Raw genomic sequence first — 25,854 nt, 5'->3', positions numbered from 1 at the left:
ATTCAAGTTTTTCCTCTGTAAAAGAAGAATAAACAGTCCTTCCTTTCCTCTCCTCTATATGTTCATGTTCAGACTGTAAATTCTTCAGGGCAAGAATTCTGTTAATAAATGTTGGTTTAGTGCCTACTGCAGTGGGTATCTGCTCACAGTGGGGTACTACTATGCTACAAAAAAAATAGTAAATATTACTGACAGTAAAAATACAGCTCGTCAAGTAAAGGTGCATGCAAAGAATTTTGTCCCGTAGGACATCAAAGTTCTTAAAAATTCATATGTCAAGTATTGCCATCTGAACTAAATTAGTTTTGTAGAACTAAGATTTCATGGCAAATAAAAATAGTATATCATCTTAATAAAAGCATCATGTGCAAAGGGAAAATAAAAGCAAGAAAGATATAATTTTATAGTACTTGCACAGTTCTTCTTACTCTGAACTGAAATTCAAAACTACCAAAAGAAGCAGCCATCAACAGCCACATAATCAATCTGCTGCAAAGCTGGTGCTGGTCTCCAACTTATTTGATACAAAGGACAGTGGAAACAATAGGAAAGTTTGCAGGAGTGTAGTAAATAACTCTAATGCTTTGAATTGCAAAGGGTAAGCAGCCTACCAAAAGTATTTATCAAAGTCATATTGGGGGAAAGAAACATCACCAAACAGAACAGTGCAAGCCAGATGCTTGGAGAATAAATGGGGTCAAAAATGCAACCCTAATTTTCAGAACATCCTCATAAAAATTCACAGGAAACTGCTTTCTGAACCTGTTATGGAAGAGATTTTTTTGAAAGTTAAAGGGGAGCTGCAGAGTGAGATTCTGCTGAATAAGGTCAGAATTACAGAGGAAGGGAAAAATAGCCTGTTCATTAAATGAAACTAAGAACGTAAAAATCAATACAGAACAATGGCTAAAAGTAGCTGACAGTTATGTCTAGACTTGTGAGATCAGATTTACATCTTTCAATTTGCACTTGTGTTGAAGGTTCAGATCAGAGTCGGATCTTTAACCCCTTCAGTGTAGGAACCCGAATTATTGCATACAAGGGAACCAACATACTTGGCTTTTGTGAACTTCCCAGACTTCCCCCTAAATATAAATAAATAAATAAATAAACAAATAAAGCTTTTCTAATATTTGCAGCTCCTTTCAACCCTTGTATCGTTCCCCCTTTATTACTGTACACCATCTGCTCAGCAAACTGAAATCATAGAATTGGAAATCAACACTATAGAGATTAAAATGGTTGGTTTTGAGTGTTATTGTTTGAAGTTACTCACAAACATAGAAAAATGTTTAGGTACATTTTCCTTTTCTTTGAAATCTCAAATGTCAATGAAAGTTCTTATAAAAAGTTCGTATTTACCTTTTTACCTGTTACACAATGGGTTGAAAATGAAACAAATAAATAAGATTCTTCCCTCTATTTTCAAATTTAGAAATATTGGACCAAAATGTTTTTTAAATGCTCTGAGACCTTCCAGTTTGGGTGTGGGTTTTTTCCACATTAGACAACAAGATTCAATTCAAAATCAATTATTCACCTCTAAAAATTTTTATACCATTCAAGATGACCTGTTGCTTGTGTTACCCCAGGAATTTTGAAGCAAGTGTTATGATTTTTTTGCTATATATGTAATAACAGGAGAAGTCACTATTCGTATTTTCTCACTGGGACTAGGAACCATATGACTCAAAATAATACAGAAAATTAGGTCACCTGAATTTTATCAACAAGGGCTCACAATCAGACCAGTTAGTGGTTCACAAAACTCAATTTCCAGGTAAATTTCTAGAAGTAGAACATTGGTAGGATGTTGATGTGATTTTTAACTTACAAGACTGCACCTGCGTTACTGATAACCTATATTCTCATAGATCTGTGCACTCTGGTAAATCATAACTGAGTGAGCCAAGAGAGGTGTCATAAGTAAGGAATCGAGGGGAGGATGTCGGTAGGGGACTGGATCACACTCGGTGTATAGATACTATGCTTCTTCCTCATCCTTCAGTAATGAGCTGCTTCAGCTTCTTTAATCTAAACACAGGTGTAAAGAGTAGGAGCAATACATGCACTTACAACGTTGCACTTTTTTATTGTATATAAACCCAAGCGTAAAGACCATTGAATATAATGGAAGATGTCCTAGATTATTTCTATGGAGTACAGACTTCAGCAAAAGAGAAGATTTTATTTTCAAGAAAAAATTGAGGCAGAATCCCCCCACGTGCAAAGGCCAAGATACCAGGAGCCTCAAAAAAGTAAACCAAGGCCATGTTATTCAATATCTCTTAAATATAATGAACGGTGAAGCCCATTAGAAATTAAAGGAAACAGATTTTTTAAGTCCTCACGGTGTCCTTTAGCTGCCGTTCAAAACGCCATCTGACATTTTCACTTACCACTAACAGTTCCCGTGCCAGCAGCACTAGGACAATGCCCAAAGCAATGACAGGCATATAATTTTCAGGCTTTGATATTGCAAAACAATGCAGCAAAGAGAAATGAAAACTTAACAAATTGGTTGACAATTTTCTTTCAGACTCTTCCCTTTCATTTCTACCATACCAATTTACCTCCTGCTGACTTGCAAAAGAAACACAGTGTAATTAATTTGCTTTAGTGGACAGTGAAGGAATACAGAATGCAAATATGAGAACCACAGTTTTGGTGTATTTTTGGCTGACAGTTTAAGCTGTAATTATTATCTGCCAACAATTTGCACAAAAGTGTAATTTCTAATGCAAATGAACTCTTGGAAGAGCAGACAATGAAGTTTTAAACAAGTGAAAAACAGCCACATCTGAACATACTGGCCATACTCTTTCTGTAAACAGAAAATTTAAGAAGTTGATATATTGATAGGACATGCGGTATAAATAAATCATGCATAGGAATGACTACATAATGCAATTTATTTCCATCAATGATTAAAATAATCTACCATACTTATAAAGGTCATCTTATTCTATGGAAATTTGGGCACAAATTTTCTTCTGTATTTCAGAAGAAAAGTAATTTTTAAATAAAACTGCAGCTGAAGCACAAGTTGCAACTCTCTCCAAAATATTCAAAGCCACTATGGCTGTAGAGCATGGTTATGTTTTGTGTTCCTACAGCCTATGAATGAGTCTATACTCAGGGCTGCCCTATGCAAATATGATCTGTGTATCACATATACGGTAAGTCTAACACTTCTGCAAGTCATCAGACCTAGTGCACACGTGCTGCATAGACTGTCCGTTCATGAGCAGGTCACCTAGTCTCCTGAGATACGTTGGATTAATATGCATGCTTGAAGTTACTCTATGGCTTATGCACACAAAAGCTGGAGTACCAGAAGCACTTTCTCTGATAGCGGAGTTGACTTGCGGTGTTTCTACCCTCCCTTGTCTCTAGCTCCACCCATACAGTAACAATTCAGTGCACCGTGTTCTGCCATAGCAACTGCTTGTGATTGCAACTGTTTCAGCTAAACATAAGACATAGCCTTCTGGGGTTCCTATAATAAGTCCAGATTGAAATACTTACGCATATGCTGTGCAACACCTGTGCAGCCAGCTCAACACCTTGAAAACATCACAGCAGACCTACTGTATGGGGCATAATTGTTGTGCACATGAGGAACAGAACAAATCTTCTGTGCGTGCAGGGAAAAAATATACAGAGCTTGTGAAGCAGGTCAGATGCTTCCTGAAAGACTTGACTTACTGAGTGAGTGCAGCCTGAATTGAAAGCACATGTGTGGTAGGGCAGGTCTGTCCAAAACTTCCGGAAAGTGTCAGATCTATTGCAGGCAGCAACTGTGTAGTGCATGTGTACTTACTCAAACATTTCTTGAAAGAACCAGCTTACTACGACTGCCGCATGGGACGCAGTCACTGATGCACCCGTTGGCCTGCTGTGTGACCAGAAATCCTGGATAAATGTTTGAAAATGGCAAAATCTTTGAACCTAAAGTTTTTATCAAGAAAGAGGAAAATCTGGAGGTGTGGTACCCCATATTTCTTCTTCAGTAAACTCCAGTGTGAAGAATTGTTTCCCAATTGAAATTCTTGAATCCCTGTAATGACTATAATGTTAAAAGGTGTCAATTGTATCTAGTCTGACACATGACCAAAGTACAACAAGCTAAACATTCCCATACTGGAATTGTGAGATAATGTACATGTATACAACATGGACGACGTTTCTTGTAACTCGGGGATACTTCATCTCTCTCCCTGTGTCTTTTGCTACACTCCCACTGTAGCATAAAGGAAGCAATCTCACTCCTTCTCCTCTCACTACAGAAGAGATGCAGCCTTGCCATAAAATTGCATGTTTGATTCAGAACAATATCACTGACTTTCTCTTTTTTACAAAAAAAGACAGCTTATTGTAAGATGAACATGGCATACCAGGGAAAAGAGTCCACAGAGGTTATGACTTAAGCCTAAAAGCTGGTACAAGTTAATTATTCTTCTTGAAGCTAAAACAGCTTGAAAAAAAGTTTCCTTTGACAATAATCCCTAAATCTAAAAACTTGGCTGCAGAGACCACTAGTTTACAGTCCTTCCCACACACTACACTTCTGTCTGTGAAGCAACTAGAAAAGCAACTTTGAAACTATCATCATATATACAGAGGAAACAGAGAGATGATAAACTCACTATTTGTGCCAAATTCATTTTGCCTAATGTGCTGTTTTGGTGCTAAAGTAACAACTGGAATGATGGTTTCTGCAGGTAAAATTAGAAACCTGACACTACACTTGCTAAGTTATTTGCTATACCTGCACATTCAGCTTACCTACTTAAAACTTTGGCGGTGCTTATTGTCACATCCAGGGTAGGTGGGCTCAGATTTCAAGCAGTGGTTGAGCTTAAGAAATAACCAAGCATACAGATGGAGACGCAGTGTGGAATACTGGATAACACGCTGGGCCTGGGAGTGAGGAGACTTCGGTTCTATTCTTGTTATATGACCGTGACCAAGTCGCTTCCTGTTTCTCTGACCCCTTCCACCCTCATCCATCATCTGTCTGCACAGCAAGCTTGCTTTCTTACATGCAATACCTAATAAACCAGGGCCTGTAGGTGATCCTGTAACACAAATAATATCTGTACAATGCTCCTTGCCTATGTTTATTAAGACGTGTTCCCTCCGTGATATTCTATGTTTATGATTCAAGAGATGGCAACACATCACTGTCAAACTCACAGGAGACATTATTATCCTAATTTCAGTGGCAAAACAGTCTTACAAATATGTGAACCATTAATGACGCCAAAGGCTTTTTGTTTCCTTTGTAAATTTTCTAGTACATATCAGATACAAATATATTTTGAAGCACCAATTAATATATTTTATCTTACCTATTAAAGTATGTGGAAAAGTTGGTCACTGGCAACGTATCTCACTGCTATATCTGTCTACTATTCTCTACCCATTTTTTAACCCCACAGTTTCATGTATTATTCTTCTGTCTCACATAGGGTTTGGCTTTTATGGAAAAGGCCATCAGGAATTACTGGTACTCGAGAGTTTAATGTTCTCAAACAATTCGTAACTTTTATCAACAATGCAAAAAGGGAAGAGAAGTTATGTTCAAAGCGGATAAAGTGAATACAGTGAATAAAGACTGATCTAAGAATTGTAAAAATTCCTAAAAAAATGCGAACAAAAAGACAAATGGGGAAAAGAGTATGAAGAGAATTGGAGCTTTTTCACCATTATCTGAAGACCAAAAATACAATTTTTATTACACACATACTTAACTATCAGCTGCCATACAGTCTTTTTTTCAGCTACAAGCCAGCTCTGATCAAACCGTAGAACACCATGGATAACAGCTGGCAAATGTAACACACACTCCCTGGTTAAAGTTCATGTCATCGGCAGAGTAAAATGCATAGCGCTAAACCCTAAAATGTGTTTAGCATTCTGGTTTTAACCCTGGAAAGCATTAAGCACATGATTTTCTTTAACCCCTCAGAAGTCTAAGTAGTTCCACTGAAAACAATGAGACCACTTAAGTACTTAAAAATTAAGTGGAAACTCAGGTAGGCTGCTGGATTGGGACCAACACGCTTTGCAGATCCAACCACTAATTCACATCCTTGTTTTCAGTTGAATGCATTTAGATCGCCAGCTCTGTACGGCGCTTGATACAACAACCTACAGGTAACTGCAGAAGCACTAGTTCTGTGAAGGGTAAATAATGTTGCTACAAGTAGACTGGATAAATTCACATAAAGGGTTAGACTTCAGTTAGTACTAGATAGGTCAATCTTGCTTATATCCCTGATATTATAAATATGCAACATTAATAAGAGCCTAACACGTCAAATAACGTTAAGCAATTTGTAAACCAAAAGTTTTTGTGAGAAGAGCTCAGTTTCTTGAACTATACAGCTTTTAATGGAACGGAGAAAGCCAATTATCTTTTATCTGATAATAAACATGAGAATAAAAGGCTACAAACCTAAACCTAAACTAATGAAAAATCTATGCTGAGTAATAAGGTGATTAGTTTATATATTTTAAGTACCCCAAAATACACAAAGACACTGTAATAAGTAATAAATAATCACCAAGCATCCATCTGTAAGGTGGAATACCTATACCAAAATTACTGCTAAATAGTGAGACGAAATAGGTTTTTTAACCAGGAAATGTCTGTGCCCTGCCATGTTAGTGACAAGGTTTAGTGGGCAGAGGTCTACGTGTGTATGTCTCCCCACTCCAAATTTTGCACAACCTCAAAGCACCGAAGTCACTATGTATGGGCTGGTGAGTCGATCTGCCTATGTACAGCACCTTTTCTCCAGAGCTCTGAAAGTTCAGAAATCCTGAAAAATTAGTTCAAACTCTCTTTATTCTGCTCCAATAGATTCCCAAGGAAAATAATCCAGACTGAATGAGTAAGAGTTGTCATAGTTTCATGTGCTGCCTGTAGTGCCTTATGTTTTTGTTTGGATAAATACATTCTATCTCTCACTAATCTCATATCTGAAATAAAAAAAAAAAAATTATAAATTGTCCTAAAATTTACCACTTAATACCCCATTCAGGTAAATGCAATGATTGGAAAACTTGTAACAAAATCTCTTTTTAAAACATAGTCTCTTTAGAACATAAGTCTGTTCTACATGTTTGCATTTAAGAAGTAGAAAATAAAGCTCAGCACAGCCATTTAATGGGAACAATCTTAAGGCTTGTCCACAAAGGAAGTTAAGCTAAATTAGCTGAAAGGTGTGAATTTAAAGTGCATTAAGGTAAAGTGAACTAGTCACTTTACTTCTGAATGAGAACATTCACACCAAGCTTTAATGCACTTTAACTAATATACTTTAAAATCATATCTTCAGTTAATTTGTCTTAACTTCCTGTGCAAACAACTCCTCTCTAGCACTTACTGAGAGCCACAATATAAATTGATGTGGGTATGTTTATAAATACGCCTATTAACCTTAAGACTCTGAGTCAATAAAATTTGGGATGTTAAATAAAAATAAGAAATATGTCCTTCCGTGAACTTCCTAGTGCGATGAGAGTGCAAACAGTCCTAGTGTTCCTAGTGCAAATATATAATTAATTTAGCCCTAATTTGTATAAAAGTATATTAACTACTCAGAGCTAGATAAAAAAAAAAGCACTTGTGTATTGTGACTCACTATATTATGAATTTATTCCTGAAACAAATGAATGAAAATAAATAGAAAAGGCATGTTTTATTTAAATACAGCACATGTATTGAGATTCACCAAGAAGGGCTAAAGATAAAGGACTTACATTTGAATTCACTTTAAAAAAAGCAAGGAAAAAAGGCTCTAAAATTCTTTCTTTTCTGAGGGATGTCTGAAAGTCATGGTTATAAAGGATGCCTCAGATTATCCAGAGAAAGCAAAACAAGACTTTGCCTCAGATAACCCACGAAATCAATACCGTGTTTTTCCTGCCACTGCTCAAGCTAAAGAAACCTTTTCAGAAGCAGCTCTTGTAGAAGGAGAACAGAGATATACTTAACACCCCATGTATATTTACAGAGTGACTTAGTGCTCTGACAAACCAAGGAACAATGGTCTGGCATAACAACCGGTGTTTGAAGACTGCTGTTGTGCTCTCCAGACTAACACATTGAGCTCAGCTACCAGGAGTCTCGCTTGGAGAAAAAAAGATGCCCTTTGCAAGAGCAGGTAAAAAATCTGTTTTTCCAACCAAGCTGGCAGACTGACATTGTGTGTCCTCAGTACACAGGCAACCCTGGATGCAGCCCCACATGTTCTCAAGGTTACAGAGAAGCCTCCTGATTCCGCCCTAGCTAGCCTCTAAGTCCTTCCTCTCTCTCGAAAGCTGATGAATAGCACACATTTAGTTCAAAAGGGAAATAGTGCCGAGACTTTTTTTTTTTTACTGATGACTTAGAGAATGGGATAGTGGACCATGAAAAAGATTCTCTTCAAAAAGAGGACTGCTAAAATAACAGCACTGATGGTTGCTAAAGCATAAACTTTTTAAGAAAAAATATGCTGTTCAGCACACACCACCTTTTTTAGTTTGTCAGTTCACAAAAAGCTTGACCTGATTCAAGCACTAGATGTTCTGATCATCTAGGCTACAACAGAATAGAGATAAAAAGATATCTAGCAGGTGATATATAAATAAATATTTGCATCAGCCTTCATAAATATTTTGAAATGCTGAGTATTCCCAGAAAACTTATTTTAGCTGGTTAACAGAAGAGCTCCATCAGTTAAAACCTTCCTTAAGTGCACTGATAATTTTGCTCTTACAATTTTACACAGTAACACAAACTAAGAGTATTGTATTAACACAGGTGGCAGAGCTATAGCCATTTACAGTTCAGCAAAATGTAGGAGACTGTCCTTGCTCGGGCATCCTGGTGCTATGTACTGCACATTACAAAACACACTCGGTGATGAGAATATCCAGGTCTGCTTGATAGCTTTTTCTGGGTGCAGACTGTTGCTTAGACAACACACAGCCTTGTGCTTTGAATCTCAGTTAGAGCTACAATCCTCTTTTAGTTCCTCCTGTTTTATGATTTCACCGAACTGGGCAGCCCATGCACTAGTCTTGAGCACTCAGCACTAACACAGCCTTTGGGCAGGTTTCCCATAGCTCAATATTCTGCATTTGTGCTGCTGGAGCTTTTAAATCATGGTTCATTTTCATGATGAAAGCCAGTCACAAACTTAAACTCTCATATATAAACCAGAAAGGCTAACCATTAGGTTAAGAGTCACGGTCAAAGGCAGTAAGAATGCGTGTGGCCAAGTTTGTCCCATAGCCCCTGTTCCTGTGGTATCTTACTCCAGTCACATCTCACTCGGTACCTTCCCTTCATTTCCAACATGTTCTCTTTGAAGCCCTTAATTCTGTCATATGTCAGAATAAGTCCAGGAGAAAAAGCAGTTGTTGCTTTTGCCAACACTACTGCAAATGTAGATTTCCTTTAGGGGGTGGCCTCTTGGTGTTTTCCCTGAGCAGTGGGCACTCGCTGAGTTGAGCTAACCAGACATAGTTCAAGATTGTAAGCGAAAATGTATGGTCATTTTCTGTTTGTGCAACAACATTACATAGGCCTAAACTTTTGGGGTCCCGTCATCTTTCTTGTAATTTCCCCCAAATCAGACTGTTAATGTGCTTTAAGTATTCTAGCTGATTTGAAGTTTGGTTGTTGTATACTCCCAGCTCTTTAGAACCATGCTCGTTGCAAGAGCCTCTAAACCTGCTTTTCGCTAGTGTGATAAGCAAGAAACAGCTCCCGTCTCTGATGCTGCTTGCTACGTCCTTCTCTTCCCCTTCTTGGTAGCTCATGGAGTGGGGAAGTTGGCATTTCACTTTTTAATTATTCCTCCCTCCCTCCCTGAAGTGAACACCAGAACATTGCTATCTACAAGAACTGAAAAGTGGGGGCTGTATTCTACAGGAGATCCAGACCCTGCTTGGACTCGGCTTGACTCAGTGGAAGAGGGACAGTTTGCTCTTTTGCTCAGCAATAGAAGTCGGGGACATAATGTAATCTAGAGAAAGCTGTGCATGAATCTTGATCATCCCAGATATCACATCCTAGAAATACAGGAAAATCTTAGAACAGCAAAAACATTAAGAGAAAACGCACCTGAGACAGGCAGACGTGTCTAATTCATACCATCAAGCTACGAGCTAAAACTTTAACTTCAGTGATTATGCCTGAGACATTTAAATGGTTTTAAATTATAAGTCTAGCAGAAGTATTTTTCTAATAATAAGCCATTAATTCTGGCAGTTTCAGACTGTCTGAATCTAGGTGTATAAACTGTAGCTGCATCAATCAGTGCTGTGTGTCTGGCTATTTCAGGCATTCCTTGTTAGTGTAAAGAAAGAACAGTTTGTCCACCAAGCACAACAGCAGCTGAGATTCCCGTTGATTGATAACTAAATGTGCCGTAGTGAAAATATATTCGGATAGAGCTGAAGAAGCAGGCACAGCAAAGACGTAATGGGGGCGGAGGAAGGAGAGCTGAAATTGGCCACAACAGGAAATTCCTTCTCATGAGTCTTCCAACTAGCTGACAAGATGGATTTCATTCCTGCAGGTAACAGTGCCTTTATATTTAATCTTCTACAACCTCCGTAATCATGCAAATTCTTCACTACTCTATTTGCAAGCTCAATTACTGAAAAATTGTTCTTGCTGTTCAGGACATTTCTGCACTGTATATTAGTACTGTTTCACAAATAGAATCCGCTAATGTCAACAAAATCCTTGTGTAAAGAAAGCATATATATAAAGGGAAGTTATTCTGCCAGCTGAAGAATCCTTTATTGATCACAATTAGGAAGTTGGAAATTTCTGAAGTCTAAAGTGGTTTATCAAGAGGCCTGTAGTATTTATTTCCAGAGAACCAATGATTTTGCTGTTAAAAATTGGCAGAAGTCCACAGATGTCAGAGTATTTAAGTTGAAGAACCTTATTTTAAAAGCTTTACAATTCTAGCTAGGAAAGGAATATTTTCTGCTGTAAACACCAGTATCAGTATCATACACAGTGACAAGTAAAACTCGATTAATTTTCCAGTTTGGTGAAAATTTCAGGTTTTGGGTTCTCAGCCAAATGTCTGTCTGAACTTCTGAGCTTTGACAGCCTGAAAAACAAGCTAGAAGTTTCAGAGCAACAGATTTCCACCATTTGCAAACCATGAAAATCTAGGCTATAAAACTGTGACAAAATTTGACCCAGATCCTGATTTCATAGATCAAGTAGGTGAGCATCACCACAGCAGTTAGTAACACAACATTAGATTTCCCTATTACATTAGTCTCTTTTCTAACATTCGTTCAATCAGTTTGGAAAGACATTTTTCCTCCTATGCAGTAAAATATTAAAGCACGCACTTAAGTTTAAACAGAAGCAGTCTGTTTGTCAATGACATAAAGTTTAAAGTGCAACAAATACTTACCTGAGAGGCAGATAATCCTGTAATCAAAATGCCATGCTGTTAGCTCTGTCGGAAGACAGAGTGAGGACGAGACAGCCACCCCGCCTCATTTTAGGTATATACATCAGTAGTATATGCTTCCTTTATTGTCAAAGCAGAGAGGCAAGCATCTCAGAGTAACTGAGACTGGTTACATTGGGATGCCACCTACCTCCAACGAGGTGAGTCTGGGCCCCCCATTTTGCCACCTAAGCTAAGTGGTGCAAGTACCTTTTGTAGTGAAAGCTGATTACAGTCCAAAGGACTGAACCATGAATTCACAGGTATATCTGAAAACAAATGTGGAACAATCTTTTCATCCTTAAATAAATTTTGTGAAATGCAGATTTCTCGTTAACGGCTGAGGTTTTTAGATGCAGTTAAAAAAGATACTTGAAAGCATGAGTCTTTCTTTATGAGTGGGAAGTCACACAGCCTTTTCAGCACAATTAACTAATCTGCTTATATTTGGGCATGGGCTGAAATGTCTTGGTCAGGCAGTACCTGAAAGGGGAAGAGCTTTACATACAACATCAGAGAAGTAATTCTTAAATGCTTTTGTGGTAATAGCCAGATGCAGAGCTCAACTTTTCCAGGGAGAAAACTGGGAAAGTAACTATATTGAATTAGTTTTCGCCCTGAGAGAGAAAAGGCCAGTAGGAACACTCCCCTATCAAAATAACTTATTTACAGACGACAGTCAAGCTTTCATTCTTATTCCAGTTCATGACTTTGTGTTTTTCTTATTTTTTCTTTAAAGTTCTCCAGCATTATCTTCTCTAATCAGTTGTGAAAAGCACAAAGTAAAATTATGTGGCAGAGATTTATGCTCTTGAGAAATCAGCCTCCTGGAGTGACTTCTAAATTAGGAAAACACATTTTTTGTTTAATCTTTTTCTTGGCAATTTCCATGTAAACTGAAAAGATACCATTCCCCATCCCATCAAGCCACATCATTCTTGGAAAAAGAACCACAACATTCATCTATAGAAAAGAAGTTGCCTGGAACAAACTAGGAATGAAAATCAGATTTATTTTTATTTCTTTATGAGTTTGTTGCATGACCTGATGAAGGGGCGCTACCCCATTCCTGGTGAATAGAGTTAACTCCAAGTTAGCTTCTCCTCTTCAACAAAAAATGCTGCAAAGGGATTTCCAAGGAGGCGAAGCTGGGAATGACTACAGGGATGCTCAGATTGACACAGTGTGTAGAAGATAGTAGTGGTAGTAATAGTGTGGTAGCATTTATGAGCCATGGATTGGTGCAACCTGATGATACTGAACCCATCTATGAACTGCCTGTTTCCCTGCTCCAGTTAAAGAAATGTACCTATAGAACTTCTTTAGAGAACAAGATAAAAACCAAGTGTTGGTTGATCTGTTTTGCCTAACTGGGGAAGAAGGGTAGAAAGATGCCTTTGTCTTTCCTTCACACAGAGGACTGGTAACAAGTCTAGTCCATTTTGTTATTTCCCATTTTCTCTTCTGTCTTGATGTTTCCAATTTTGCAATGGAAAGCGTTCCTTTTTCCTTTGCTAGAACAATTTTTGTCTTGCGATATTAACCTTGCCTGGTGCAGAAGCAGGCGCAGGTGAATAAGACCTCTTTTTCTCCTATTCACTGGAGGTGATGAATCCAGATAAACCTGCTCTGTATGCACAGGCAGCCCTGTTATGTCTGTGACCAGGACACATTTGTGAGACTATGTGTTTCCTGCCAGCCTGCAAGGATCACTGAAGACTGATGTTACAAGGTGTTCAGATTTGGGGAGAAACATCTCACTTTGCGAAAATATACTACTGTCCCATTACCAAAAGTCAGACCAGGGAATGACCCATATATTTCACTGTTGTTCAAAGGGCAAGATTTTTGCAAAGGAGCCTATGAGATTTCAGATTGCTGTGCTTGATCATTAAATTTAAAAATCAAAAGCAAAATAAAATTTCAAAGGGAAATGTAACACTGTGTTTATGAAAAGATCAGGTAACAGTTAAAACTGAGACATGCTCAGGTGCCTGGCTTATGTGAGCCATTTTTTATCTTTGCATTTCTAGTTACAATGAATGCATTTAGCTGAGGCAGAAAAGATGGCTGCGGGGCCGTTAGGTCCCACTCCTATATCAACACCACTTTGCTAAGGGACAAATTCTTCAGTACACTAAGACGGAATTACATAAAAAAATCTTCTCCACTTTTCCCACACACAGGGGCTGCATTTAATTTTCATAGTGGTTAGCAAATACTTTAATTTTACCACTTCTTCCTAACGTGTCTAACCAAATACGCCACATAAAAGCCTGCGCCACGCACTATCAAGCGGACTAGGAGAAACTAGGTAAAAATCGTATTTCATTTTTAAACCTCCTATACAAAATGCAAACTGGGGTGGTCTGTCTGCCACCAGTGATTGTCTTAGAGAACGTGAAAACAAAACCGCAAAGTTGCTGACAGTCTATTTTTATACTTCTACCCATACAAGTTTGGTCATGGCTTCTCTAAGGATGCATAGCTGTCCTCATTTGAACTTGTAGGAGATCTCAGTATCCCCTTTTATGGATTGTGTTTCCTTTATATTCAGCCAGATGGAAACTTGGGGTTTTTTCAGTTTTGCAGTCTGGATTGCAAGCTGGGGTTTGCTCTGCTTCTGTCTGTTCGTTTATTTCCATTTCATTTTCCGTTGCATTTGTCTACCCAGGAAATTACTGCAAATTACACTGGGTCATAAATTTACAGCATACCTATTACTTTGCAGTAATTCCCTGTCTTAATCCACTCACCATAGCCCAAATCCTTAGAAAGTGGAATAAACTGTTTTGTACTTATTGAGTGTTCAAAGTGACCCCACAGAGTTGCTGCATATGCTAATACACATAAACTAACACCATAGCTTCCTTTGCAGCAATTTTTCTATTAGCTATTAACTATTTTAGGTGACATTTCAAAACTATCTTGAGACAGGTATATTATGTGTCTGCTGGTGTGTGGCTTTGCATGTTAATAATCCAGTTCAGAGTCCAACTTTTAAATCAAAAAATGAAGAGACTCCCAATAAGGACAGATTTCTGAAAGCCACTGTTTTAAAATACTTTTTGTTCAGAAGAACAAGCTCTTATTTTGTTAAATGCAGTCTCAACACCCAGTGTTCTCTCACACATAGAGAACACTGTCACATATAGGGTGGAAACCATTATTAGTGGCTATGGTAAGACACTATAAGAACTTTCAAAAGCTATCCATTCCTGTTTCAGATTTAACCAAAGAACAGGAAACCATTAATGATGAATTTCACCTGCAGAATAATGTACAAACTATTCATGTTTCATTATGGAAAGGAAATAATTTATCTGATTTACTCTACACTTCTAACCCTGAGTATATTTTTTTACTGTCTGCGAGAATTTCCCTAGTCACACCAGAAAGACAAGCACAGCAGAAGATTCCAGTAAATCTTTGCACAAAACCAAGGTATCTCTCTCTTCCCAGCCTTCCACACCAAACATGGTGCACATTTTGTGTTGTAGCAGTCACCTATTAAAAATAGACAACACAAATTTAGTAAAACTAAAAACTTCCACCCACTGCAAACTGGAACTTTACACCTGACCAACTGTTAATAAATATTTTTTTTTCAACTCTACAAAACAGATAACTATGAACAGAAACCAGAACTTCCAGAAAGGAGGAAAAGTCTGGATCTTAAGAAAATTGCTCTTATTCTTGCAATACGGAAGTATGAAGGAAATAAGAGAGAATGTGTTGGGAGCAAAGACTGAATTACGATCTGTGGACATCCCTAATGTTACAGATTCTGGATTGGGCAAGGAATATACATTAGACAATAATTAAACTTTTTCAAAATAAAACAATTTAGTAATACATGGAAACATGGCATGCATTTTTGTTATGTTTGTTACCATACTGGCATTACATTTCAGTTCTTGGGGGAATACAGGTTACTAACTCCAGTTGAAAAGAATATTGTTAGCAAGCATAAGGACACAAACCAGTTATTCTGTACCCAGTACAGCAGCCAGCATGACACATTTCTACCATAATCAGCAGTTGGTCAGCTCTAAAACATCTAATTAAAGCAATTTTTCTAGACTTTAATTGTTTATTTTTATTACTATAGTATCAAGAGGCCTCTGCTGAAACTGGGGCTATATGCTCTACAAACGCTTAGCAAGAGAGAATACTTTTGCTTTCAAGCTTTCAATATAAATAAATAAGACACAGAGGAAACAGCAAGGTGAAGAGATGGTAGTTATGTGTGGGTTTAGTTACATAGCGGTGGAGACATGCTTAGCAGCTGGCTCTGCTTAGTCCCATTCTGGTGTCTGACCAGCTGGATATCTTGGGGTTTATATATAATTTCAATCTTTTCTTTAAGAACAACAACAACAAAAAAAAGAATAGTAAAATGAAGTATGAGTACTGGGTACTGGAAATTTCAGAATTCTGATCCTAAAGACCCTGTGGTTTTTAGCAAGACAGAAAAAAATATTATCAGATTCATAAAGGAAGTATCTAAATAAGCTGATTAATTCTGCAAAACATCCTTTGAAAGTTAAACTCACAGCTTGCTGAAATCAGCTAAAGGCTTCCATTAATTTCAGAGGCTTTTGGATTATGTTCCCTTTCTGTCCCAACAAAACCCCTTTATAATATTAATTTGAAATCCCAAGATAAATCTAAAACCCCTATTTAAGAAGTGAAGTGGCCTAACTAACATGAAATAAACAATCTAGCCACTTGTTGGGAAGTCTATCACCGTTGAAACCTGGTCCTGTAAGGCAAACTTTGTGAGCGGGATAAAAGTCCCAATGAAGTTGGCTGGGCACTTTGAAAGAACTATGGTATATTACATATTTTATTGCTAACATGCATAAATCAATCAGTGTCCTGAAAGCACTAGTCTTTCTTAACTTTAAAGATTTAAAGCAAGAAAGCCCAATCGGCACACTTATGTATATAAATAGCTGATTTTGATGAGGTAAGAGCCATGAGTAGGTGTTTGCAAGAGTAAAGTCCGAGACATACAATTTACAGAGAGTTTGCTGGGTTTAAAACTAAATACACTTTATGTCAACAACTTAAATACAAACTCTAAAACATCACCTTTTTCAATAGCAATATTAAGCTCAGCAAAAGTTTTCAAAGGAAAAAAACCCACATGCAACAATGACTACACTTATTCTCAACACACAGTTTCTCAGTATCGCACTAAAGCAGTGCATTACTATCACCTTTCTTCTCTCTACAGATTCCTGCAGGGGAGTTAGTTTTTAAATCATTTTAAAAGTTCACTGTTCATCGTCCTCATAAAAAGCGTGCCAGAAAGCTGGACAGAGGTTCATAGCAGAATAGCAGAGACAGAGAACTAATTAATATCTATAAATAATGTTTAGCTGCAAGGTATGAAGAGTGTATAAAATCACATACATTTATCTCCACTTAGCCACCTCTGCCTGCAAAGGCACACCGTACTCTGTGGCCAGGTAGCCGGGTAGACTGGGAGGTAATAGGCTAAAATATTTTTACTTTTCCTGTTACCATCCTCCTATAGCATCTCTCCTCTCTCTGTCCCAATTCCTTCTTTGTTTCTTGAATGATGAATCTAAATATAATCCTAACTGGCACTATAATCTGACTGTGAGGACTGGCAATGCTCGGTGTAAAGAGTGCCACTTTCACAGCTTTACTATTGCATACCGTTTAAATAAACAGCCATATGAACACAACAGCAGATCTCAGTTGGAGAAACTCTTTTGCCATTCTGTTTTGTTCCCTTAAACAGAAAATAGCAAAGAATTACTGTTGTTCAATAGGGACAATAACAAGAGAGGATGGGAGCTGTCTGGAGCAATGGTTATCGCCAAACTGCAGACAAGCAGTGACAAAATGAGAGACATTTCAACTCCTCAAACCAATCTTTCCCTCCACCCTGTTTTTCTCTTACATTGCTCAGAACCTGGTATGGTCTCCAAAACTTTATCTTCCTATCATCTTATGGAGTTTTAAAAATGCCTAAAATATCACGCCTGTAGCATGACGTCATGTATAAATACATGCCTCACCGTAAGCCATCAAATGTTGCAACTCTCAGCCTCTTATTATTATATAAATGAAATTGAGTTATTTTTTTAATGTACTGCTGCAAGGAACAATTCTTTAGCTAATACGAACTGTAGTAGTTCAATTGAATTTGGTAGTACTGAAACATGTCACAGCTGAGGCTGTATCCTTACCCCTGTGAACACTCAGACTGTCCCTTTCTGTCCTAAATGCTCAAAATAGATAACGATAACGAGATACAAAATATACTTTATACAAGAATACCCTGGAAAGCAGTGAACATATAGCAGTGAACATTATGACATTTGTTTTTAATCCCAAATTGACCACAATGGTCGAGTCCAGACACCATCGGTCTAAGCCTTACACCATTGTGTTAGAAATCTGAAGAACCCGTTAAACAGACAACGTAGAGACATTCAGCTGCCCAATGGAGATGCCACAGAGCTTCTTTGTACACAGTACCGCAGAGAACGGAAGTCAGATTATACAGAAGGAATTATGCGATGGAGGTTACTTTTAACATAATCGACATTAACTAATTAGAGGTGGGATATTTTATAACATATCAGCCCATTTAGTTTTCAAAAGCCCCCAACAACCATCATCTGGTTTGAATTCCAACTCAAACAAAGTAAAATTCTATGTTGATTATTTTTGAAGAATAACTTTCTGGCTATATATTAAATAAAAATTGAATGATTACCTTCACTTGTGAGCCAAAAAGTATTGTCACACCAGACAGAATCCAATAAAAATGGCCAGTACTTTTCCATATCCTTTTGCAATGACCATACATCAAATTTTCCATATATAAAATGCCTAGTGATATATATACTTTTCAAGAGGTACAAATGGCTAAATGGCAATTCTAACTCAACATTAACTTCTGAACAAATTTGATACACTTCATTATAATAATTTTTGAAATACAGTCATAATTTTAAACATTATTACAGAAACTTCCACAAGCACTGTAATCATACATTCAATGAAATATTTCAAACTTTGTTCTTTGCTTTTCAAAAGTGCACTGGCTGCATATGTCAACTTTCACAACATATTATTGTAGTCATTAAAATGTTGGACCTGAAATTCCTATCTATTTGAAGTGACAATCTGACTGATCTAAAACTTAGTTTGGCTAAAAAAACCATTGTGTTTCCGTCTGAATATCTGGTCTCCTTTTTCCAAAAGAATATGTTACTCCCCCGATGATACATGATAGCGATTGTATAATCTGGCACTGCCCAAAAAAGAGGCTATAGAATCCAGCCTATACAAGCAGAGATTTATGAAGTGGCAAATATTTGCTTGAGACAATTGCTGACCTCAAAGGAACATCTTCAGGAGACCAGGCATGCTGAGCGTTGCCATATGATTCACACAAGGATTAGCTCTGAACAAAAGCTTCAGCAACTATGTATTTAGAAGAAACTTGGATTCAGGTACATCTTCTCAGCTTGACTCCATGTGAAATTTAAATGGAAAGATCATTAATTTCAACATTGTCAGGATGCAAAAGGAAAAGGAGACATTAGCTTTAAAAGATTTAGAAAAGGGTGTTTTAGGATCCCTCTGCAGATTCCTGTCTTTCTCAGCTCACCATCTGCCTTAAGGCAGGAAACTAACCTTGAACTCAGAGCCGTTGTATATGCATTTCTGATACGTTTCTGGGGAAGGCAAGTTTAGACATCAACTTTAAGCTCCTGGTGAAATTCCAGACCTTCCTCCAAAGTATACTCCAAACTTTCAAGGTTTACTACTACAGAACAAACCTAATCTGAATCATACATGAGATGATCCTTAACACAGGCTTGAAGATGACACAAAAGCAGGCTACAAAATCAGTGAAGGACTTTTTTCAGGTCTTGGGTTTACTTTTTTTAGATCAGGAAGAAATATTTCTAGAGACAGAGAAAGGAAATTATAAACCACAGTTATTGTTTATTTTGAAGACCCTCCCACTTAGTTTTTCCTACAACTGCCCCAGGCAATAGACTAGACTCTGAAGGATGATCCCATGAATACATCTATTCCAATTCAGAATAGCTTCTGCATAGCAGACTCTACAAACACACATCTATGTGCTTTTTCATAATGGTGCTGAAAGAGTAGAGAGAGAAATGAAAAGAAAGAAAAGATTCTTTTTTCATCTGCTGAGTGGAAGAAAAGAGAAAGGAAGTGTGAAAAGCAACATCTACAAACAAAAACTGATACAGAAGTAAAATCAACTTCTCATAGAAAGAGGAGAAAGCAGCTCCACAAATATCATGACTAAAGAATTAATAGAAGCAAGTGATTAAAAATGAGGGCATAAGGAAGTAACACCCGTTCTCCATAGGGCTGTCCATTAAAACTGTATCGGTAACATTCAAGTAGAGAGAAGAAACATTAATCTAGGTCTTCTCATACGTATATTTGCAAATTGGAAAAGGCTTTGAGGCAAGGCTTGTTTATCCAAACTCCTTGCTGAACTCTTTCAGATGTCCCACCTACTCTTGCACTTCAGAGGATGTACATGTGCTGCTCATTGCCATTAAGTTTTTAAGCACATCACATTGTTATTTTTACATCTTAATTGCTGGGGAATATGTTTTTTCAGTGAAATAAATCTTTGGGCTATAACACTTTCCAGTTGTTTATTCAGTACAGTTTATACCACATCAGGTATGCCTACACATCAAGATAACATAATGTGATTATAGCAAATTTTGTCATAAATGAGCTAGCAAGGATGACCCTAGCAAGGAAGACGTGAAGACACTGGATTTAGTACACCTTAGAAACCGGAGTGCTCTCAGGGTTCTTTGGAGAGTTTGTCTTCTCATCAACCTGGAACAAGCTAAACCCATTGCCACAGTGTTTTTACAGCTGCTGTTGCCTATGTCAGTGGGAGCACACTAGCATGTGCTACAGTAAGAATTGTATTTGACTCAGTAATACAACGTGACTAAATGGGATGTCAGGGCAATGAAAGATTTGGGGCACTTTGTCTGCTTTCAGGGTCTCCATCTATATAAGCAAGTAGCTGGGCCATTAGTCCCATGGACTAATTGGCATTTGACCCACATGCGTCTCTCTAGCTACATTACAAAGTTTGCCATGTGGACATACCCAGAGTCAGGACTTAAATGACACAAGGATAAAGACTGTAGCTACTTTGCTGAACAACAGCTACAGACTGTATATGGTCACTAGTCCTGGTTTCTTAAATCCTTTAAGGCTCTCGGAAAATGCCAGACCAGTTCCAGGATTGGAAACAGATGCGTAAGAGCCATTCATAATTCTTAGGTTTTCTGTCTCTTCCCACAAAAGATGCTGAAAAGTCTTTACAGAAGAGGATGCCCACTGCCTACCTTCATGCAATAGTAATGTATTTTAGCAGCGGATCAGGTGACTGGTAACAGGTTGCTAGGGGCAGTATCGCATCAGACTGTCACACCAGTCCCCTTTTCAGGGCTACTATATAAAAAGCCATGATCCATGCATAAGCTAATATATGACTTGCTTTTTAGCCAGAAGTATCTTGGAGGAGTTACACCTGCTGATCTTTTAATAAATAAATCAGACTGAAAAAAGAATTACTCACATTATAAGCCTTGCCTTTTACTTGATGTTGAAATATCATATAGTATATAAAAATGGTAAAATCCAGAAATTTGATCTGTATGAGATTATCCTTCTTGCTAAAAGCATGAAACTTCTCCAACTTCTTGGCTGCCAGCCACATAAATAAGCTTCTCATAACTCTTCCTATAGGTCAATCATCATTCATTTATTTCATCTTTAAGACTAACATCCACTTTTTCTTCCGTTTCAGTTTACTCTACATATGAGTCCTCTATGTGAGGCATCAAGAAACTGAAATAGGTGTTGGTATCAATCTAATCCGCTGCTTCTACATTAGATCTTTGCTTCCTGTTCTAGGATATGTAGCACTTCTGTAGATTATTAAAATTCTTGTTATTTACTTAGTTTCTGGATGAAGTGATCCCTTAGTGTTACTTCCTTGTTTCCAGATTTCTGGGGAGGCTTCATTTACGTTTGCAGTGCACTTCAAATGCTTGGATGAAAGGAACTGTATAACTGCTGCTAATAACAGTACAAACTTATTAAATCTGAAGTAACTCAAAGTGCTCTCAGTTGCTTATTCATACAAAACCTCTAAATCAGCAGGCCTGGCAAAAGGACTGACATATTTGTTCGTCTGAATGAAAATAAACTCTACCCAAAAAGACAGGGTAAATGACGAACAAGGGAAAACTGCAGAACTAGACACCAAATGGGGATGGGGGAAGTAATCAAGAAGATCAATCTTAATTACTTAAAATCTTTGCTAAAAAACCACTAAAAGTAGGATTTTCATCACATATTACAAAAAATACATACCAGATTGTAGTTTGGAGCTCAAACACTGCCTACTAAATGTAAACTATTTTAATCCTGTACCTTAGCTGGTATCACTGATTCATGCAGTAGTATTGTTTGAAGTAGAGCACAAAAGGAGGGAAATATAACCACAGAGAGAAAAGAGAAACAATTCATTTCAATGACTTTACATTATTGCCTTCATCTTTATTCAAGCACAAAAGCTAACATTATTCATAAAGTGCAAACATGGCAATTTTTCTTCATTTAAATTGGAGCTAAGAGACAAATTGTCAATTACCACGCAAAAGGGAGTATTAGGACTGTTTGAACCTGTGATCATCTAGGAAAAGCTCCGTGGTACTGGGTGCTGTACAAGCACATAGCAAGCGATATGTAGAAGGTTAGCATTGCACAAGCAATAGGAAGAGCAATAACAGTACATCATTGACATGACTGTGGATAGCTGATGCGTGATACTTCTGCAGCTGCTCTGCGCATGTAGTTACCAACGACTATTTTTTCCTGCAGTAATCATATTTGAAATAAGAGCAACTAAGTTGCCTGTAGTGGTAAATGCATTCACTGTGAAATTATGAGGCTCGTCTGTATGTGTGCAATAAAATGATCAGTATGCAGCGCTATTTGTCAAAATATGAACTCAAATGCCTGCATTTTAATTCAAATGTGATGAAAAATTGTGACCAGAGGAACTTTGTACATTAAATTAAGAAGAACTGAGAGACAAATTTGTCCCTTATGCAAGTTCCCCACAAAATAACTGACTTAAAATTGGATCAATTCACATGTCTCTTTTTAGGTAAAATGACTACAGACTTACGGATTTTATGCATTAGGCTTTTCCAACTGAGACGAGCAAGAGCTCTGGTAATATGTAACACTGAGGGACAGCAGAACAAGTGTTTATTTCAATACATACAAAGATTAAATTCCATTATTTTATAGTATGCTGGATTTCCTTGAAACACAGCTACTATTTTACCAGTACTATAGCTATTTTGAGGGAAATAAATTGCTCTATTTCTGTTATTTATACACCAGCATACACAAATTTTTATACATATGCACATGTATGTACAGACACTACATGCACATATCTCCTCTTCTGTACCATGAAGAAAAGCAACTAGATCTATCTACAGAGAAGTTAATTGAGCTAAATCTTCAATAAAAGAGCAATACTTTATCTCAGATTCTGCACACCTTATCATTAACTTCAGAAGCAAATATCATTTTGCCAAGCAATATGGTATATTTCTACAGTACTTTACAGTCCTTTCAAGATCCTCATGGCAAATCATCTCCATTTAGTGGATGGGGAGGGAAAACGGAGAGGTGAGGTGAGATGTTCAGGGCTATAACGGAAGTCAGTAGCATACTAAGGACTAGAACCCAGTTGTGCTACTGTTTCCAAACCCTGAAATGCTAAATGCAGACATACAATCCTACCAGTAAACAAGGTAAGCATCACATTAGTACCCCTGTTTCAAACATACATGCCTACTGGGAAGTGCTGGACACTTCTGGTTGCCAGCCAGTGAACTTTCCCCCTCCTCAGCGTGAACTCTGATTGTGTGCCAGTTCACTTACCCATGATTATAATTTTTTCTGTCTGATGAGCGTAGAACAATTGCCCTTCGAGCACTGGTTAGCTAGAGCCGGAAGAACCGTTTGCCTCCAGCCCAGCTGTCGGAGTCTCCATGCAAGATGCTGTGCAAAATGTTGAGTTAAAAGAAAACACGAGTAGGGGGAAAAGAGAGCTCTCTGAGAACCTCCACATGGTTCCTGTTGCTAAGGGAACCACTCCCTTTGTCTGCATAGGTTAGGAATGGCTGCTTCGTTTGGAGTCTGTCTCTTAAGTACCGAAAACCGCACAACAATTTCAGGAAGGAAAAAACCCAAACCTCCAGATTATCTTATGACCAAGGAAAAACTGAACCGCCTAGGAATTCTTACATTAAAACTAGCTATTAATAGTTGATTTGGGTGACTCCAAGGAGACTGTAGAACTCATCTGTGCCATCTGATGGGATGATACACTACTGCACACAGTTTAATTTAGTTATTGTAATCAGCTTTTGGGTCAAGGTAGCTGATTGCAGAAAGATAGATCAAGAAATCAGATCCAGTTTACTACAGCAAATGGAGAGAAATCAACAGCAAGAAATATAAGCTTTTAATAGGTATTCATGACAGACTATGGAAGAGAGGTGCCTTTACTTGCATAGGCTCCTATAAAAATCCAAGCCTGAATCCTTAGCTCTGTTCTCTGTGGCTGCTCTCCCCTGCTGCCTCTCATCCCCCAGGCCCAGCACTGCACTGGCCATGTTCCTGAACACCCAAATATTTGAGAATCTACATTCTATACAGGCCCATTGGTCTCAGTCCAATTCAGCATATGCAGTTAGGAATCCCTGCTTCTTATCTTTGTCCATCCCTGGTTTTAAGGAATATACCAGGATGTGTACTTCTGGATAAAGGTGATTTCACTGTGAGTCTGAGGTCCTACAACATGAAGAGGTAATAGAATTTGTCATGAAGGTTAGTACATTGGGAACAGAAACACCATGAGTCTAACCTCAAACTTTTTGTTTGCATTAAGAAAGTCAGCCTCCTTATGAAAATATACAGCACAACATGCGTTGCACAACACAATCATCTCTCTCTCTTTCAGGTGACACCAAAACCAGCACCCCAAAATACCGCGAGTGTAATTTTTTCCTGTGGAATTACTTGTTTCAATACCTTCATATTATAGGGTAGAAATGGTCAAAGGCTTGGATCCAGATCCAAATTTTCAAGCATAGACTTATCTGAGCCCCTTAACACATCCAGAGAACAATCATAAAAATGGGTTACATTATGTCTGGATGAATAGACAAAAGTTCAAAATCTTAGATGATGCACTTCTGTATGGAAATTGGATTTTTCTCATTCCACCAGAGAGCAGCTGCGAGTGCCTGCAACAGTGGAGAGAGGTCACAACTAGTTCAGTCTTATGGTAAAGAGCTGAGCTTTGCTTTATGCAAGGTAGTTGCTGAGGAAAGTCAGTGCCAGTGTTCTTCTATTTTCCGGAGAGTTGAGCTGATTTTCTTTCCTCTCGGTCAGACTGTTGCTTTTAGAGGACACTAGTCAGGTAACGGTACGAGACGTCTTTGCTTACACACCACAGTCCAGCACTGATTCTTTGACATAAAGGCGCAAAGAATTCTGCTGTCACTTCATTGCACACGTTGAATTGTATTTGCAGCATGATATGTTTTGCATCCCCCCCTCCCTTTTTCCTCTCACCCCAATGAGTCAAATAAAGCAGTCAAGATTGCTTTGTAGAGAGGCCCTTCTGCTCTCCTTTGCAAAAAGATTAGGAGATTAGAGAGGGCAACTGAGAGTTCAGTTTAGAGACATTTGAAAGCAACTGTTAACATACAGGTTTCTGTTGCATCATTTTTAACAATGAACAATTAATATGAAAACAATTTAAAAGTCTGTGATTTTATTAATCTTAAAATTTCCTTTCAGAGGATTAATTTGAATTGCTCAGTCCTGCTGCGTATGTGTGTGTATACACACACACGCATTCCATTTTCTCCTCCTCATGGATAGACTGATGTTAAGGTTAATGCAACAAAGGATCTTGGGATTCTGTGCAGCCACAGCAAGGGAGATGACAACTTTTAGGACTGAACTAAAGTTTCTGCTAATAAATTCTTTACCCACTTTCTTCTGCTGCTTGCAACCCATGGAGCCTTCTTCAGCATTATTACAATGACAAGGGCAGAAACGTGTACATTTAGAACATTCAAAGCTAACTCCCAGCATCATAAAAATCTTCAACACCCCAAATTAATGCTTAGTGAGTCTAATTGTGCATTTTATCTAAGCCTTTTACAAATATTTGTGTACATAATACCATTATTAATAC

At 37.8% G+C, this 25,854-nt stretch overlaps 1 protein-coding gene across 1 annotated transcript in view; it reads right to left on the bottom strand.

Annotated features, from left to right (window-relative positions):
- ANKFN1 (ankyrin repeat and fibronectin type III domain containing 1) overlaps window positions 1-23,653 on the bottom strand; it is a 113,012-nt gene extending 89,359 nt beyond the window's left edge. Inside the window, exon 1 of the mRNA XM_087750845.1 lies at window positions 23,523-23,653. The gene's annotated coding sequence lies outside the window, so the exon portion shown is untranslated. The remainder of the gene's footprint in view (window positions 1-23,522) is intronic.
- Between the last annotated feature and the right edge of the window lie 2,201 nt (window positions 23,654-25,854).

Source organism: Nipponia nippon, unplaced genomic scaffold (genome assembly GCF_047370975.1).
Source record: "Nipponia nippon isolate SJK-2023a ecotype South Korea unplaced genomic scaffold, ASM4737097v1 scaffold_14, whole genome shotgun sequence".
Taxonomy (NCBI): domain Eukaryota; kingdom Metazoa; phylum Chordata; class Aves; order Pelecaniformes; family Threskiornithidae; genus Nipponia; species Nipponia nippon.
This window is presented reverse-complemented; position numbering and strand designations above follow the sequence as displayed.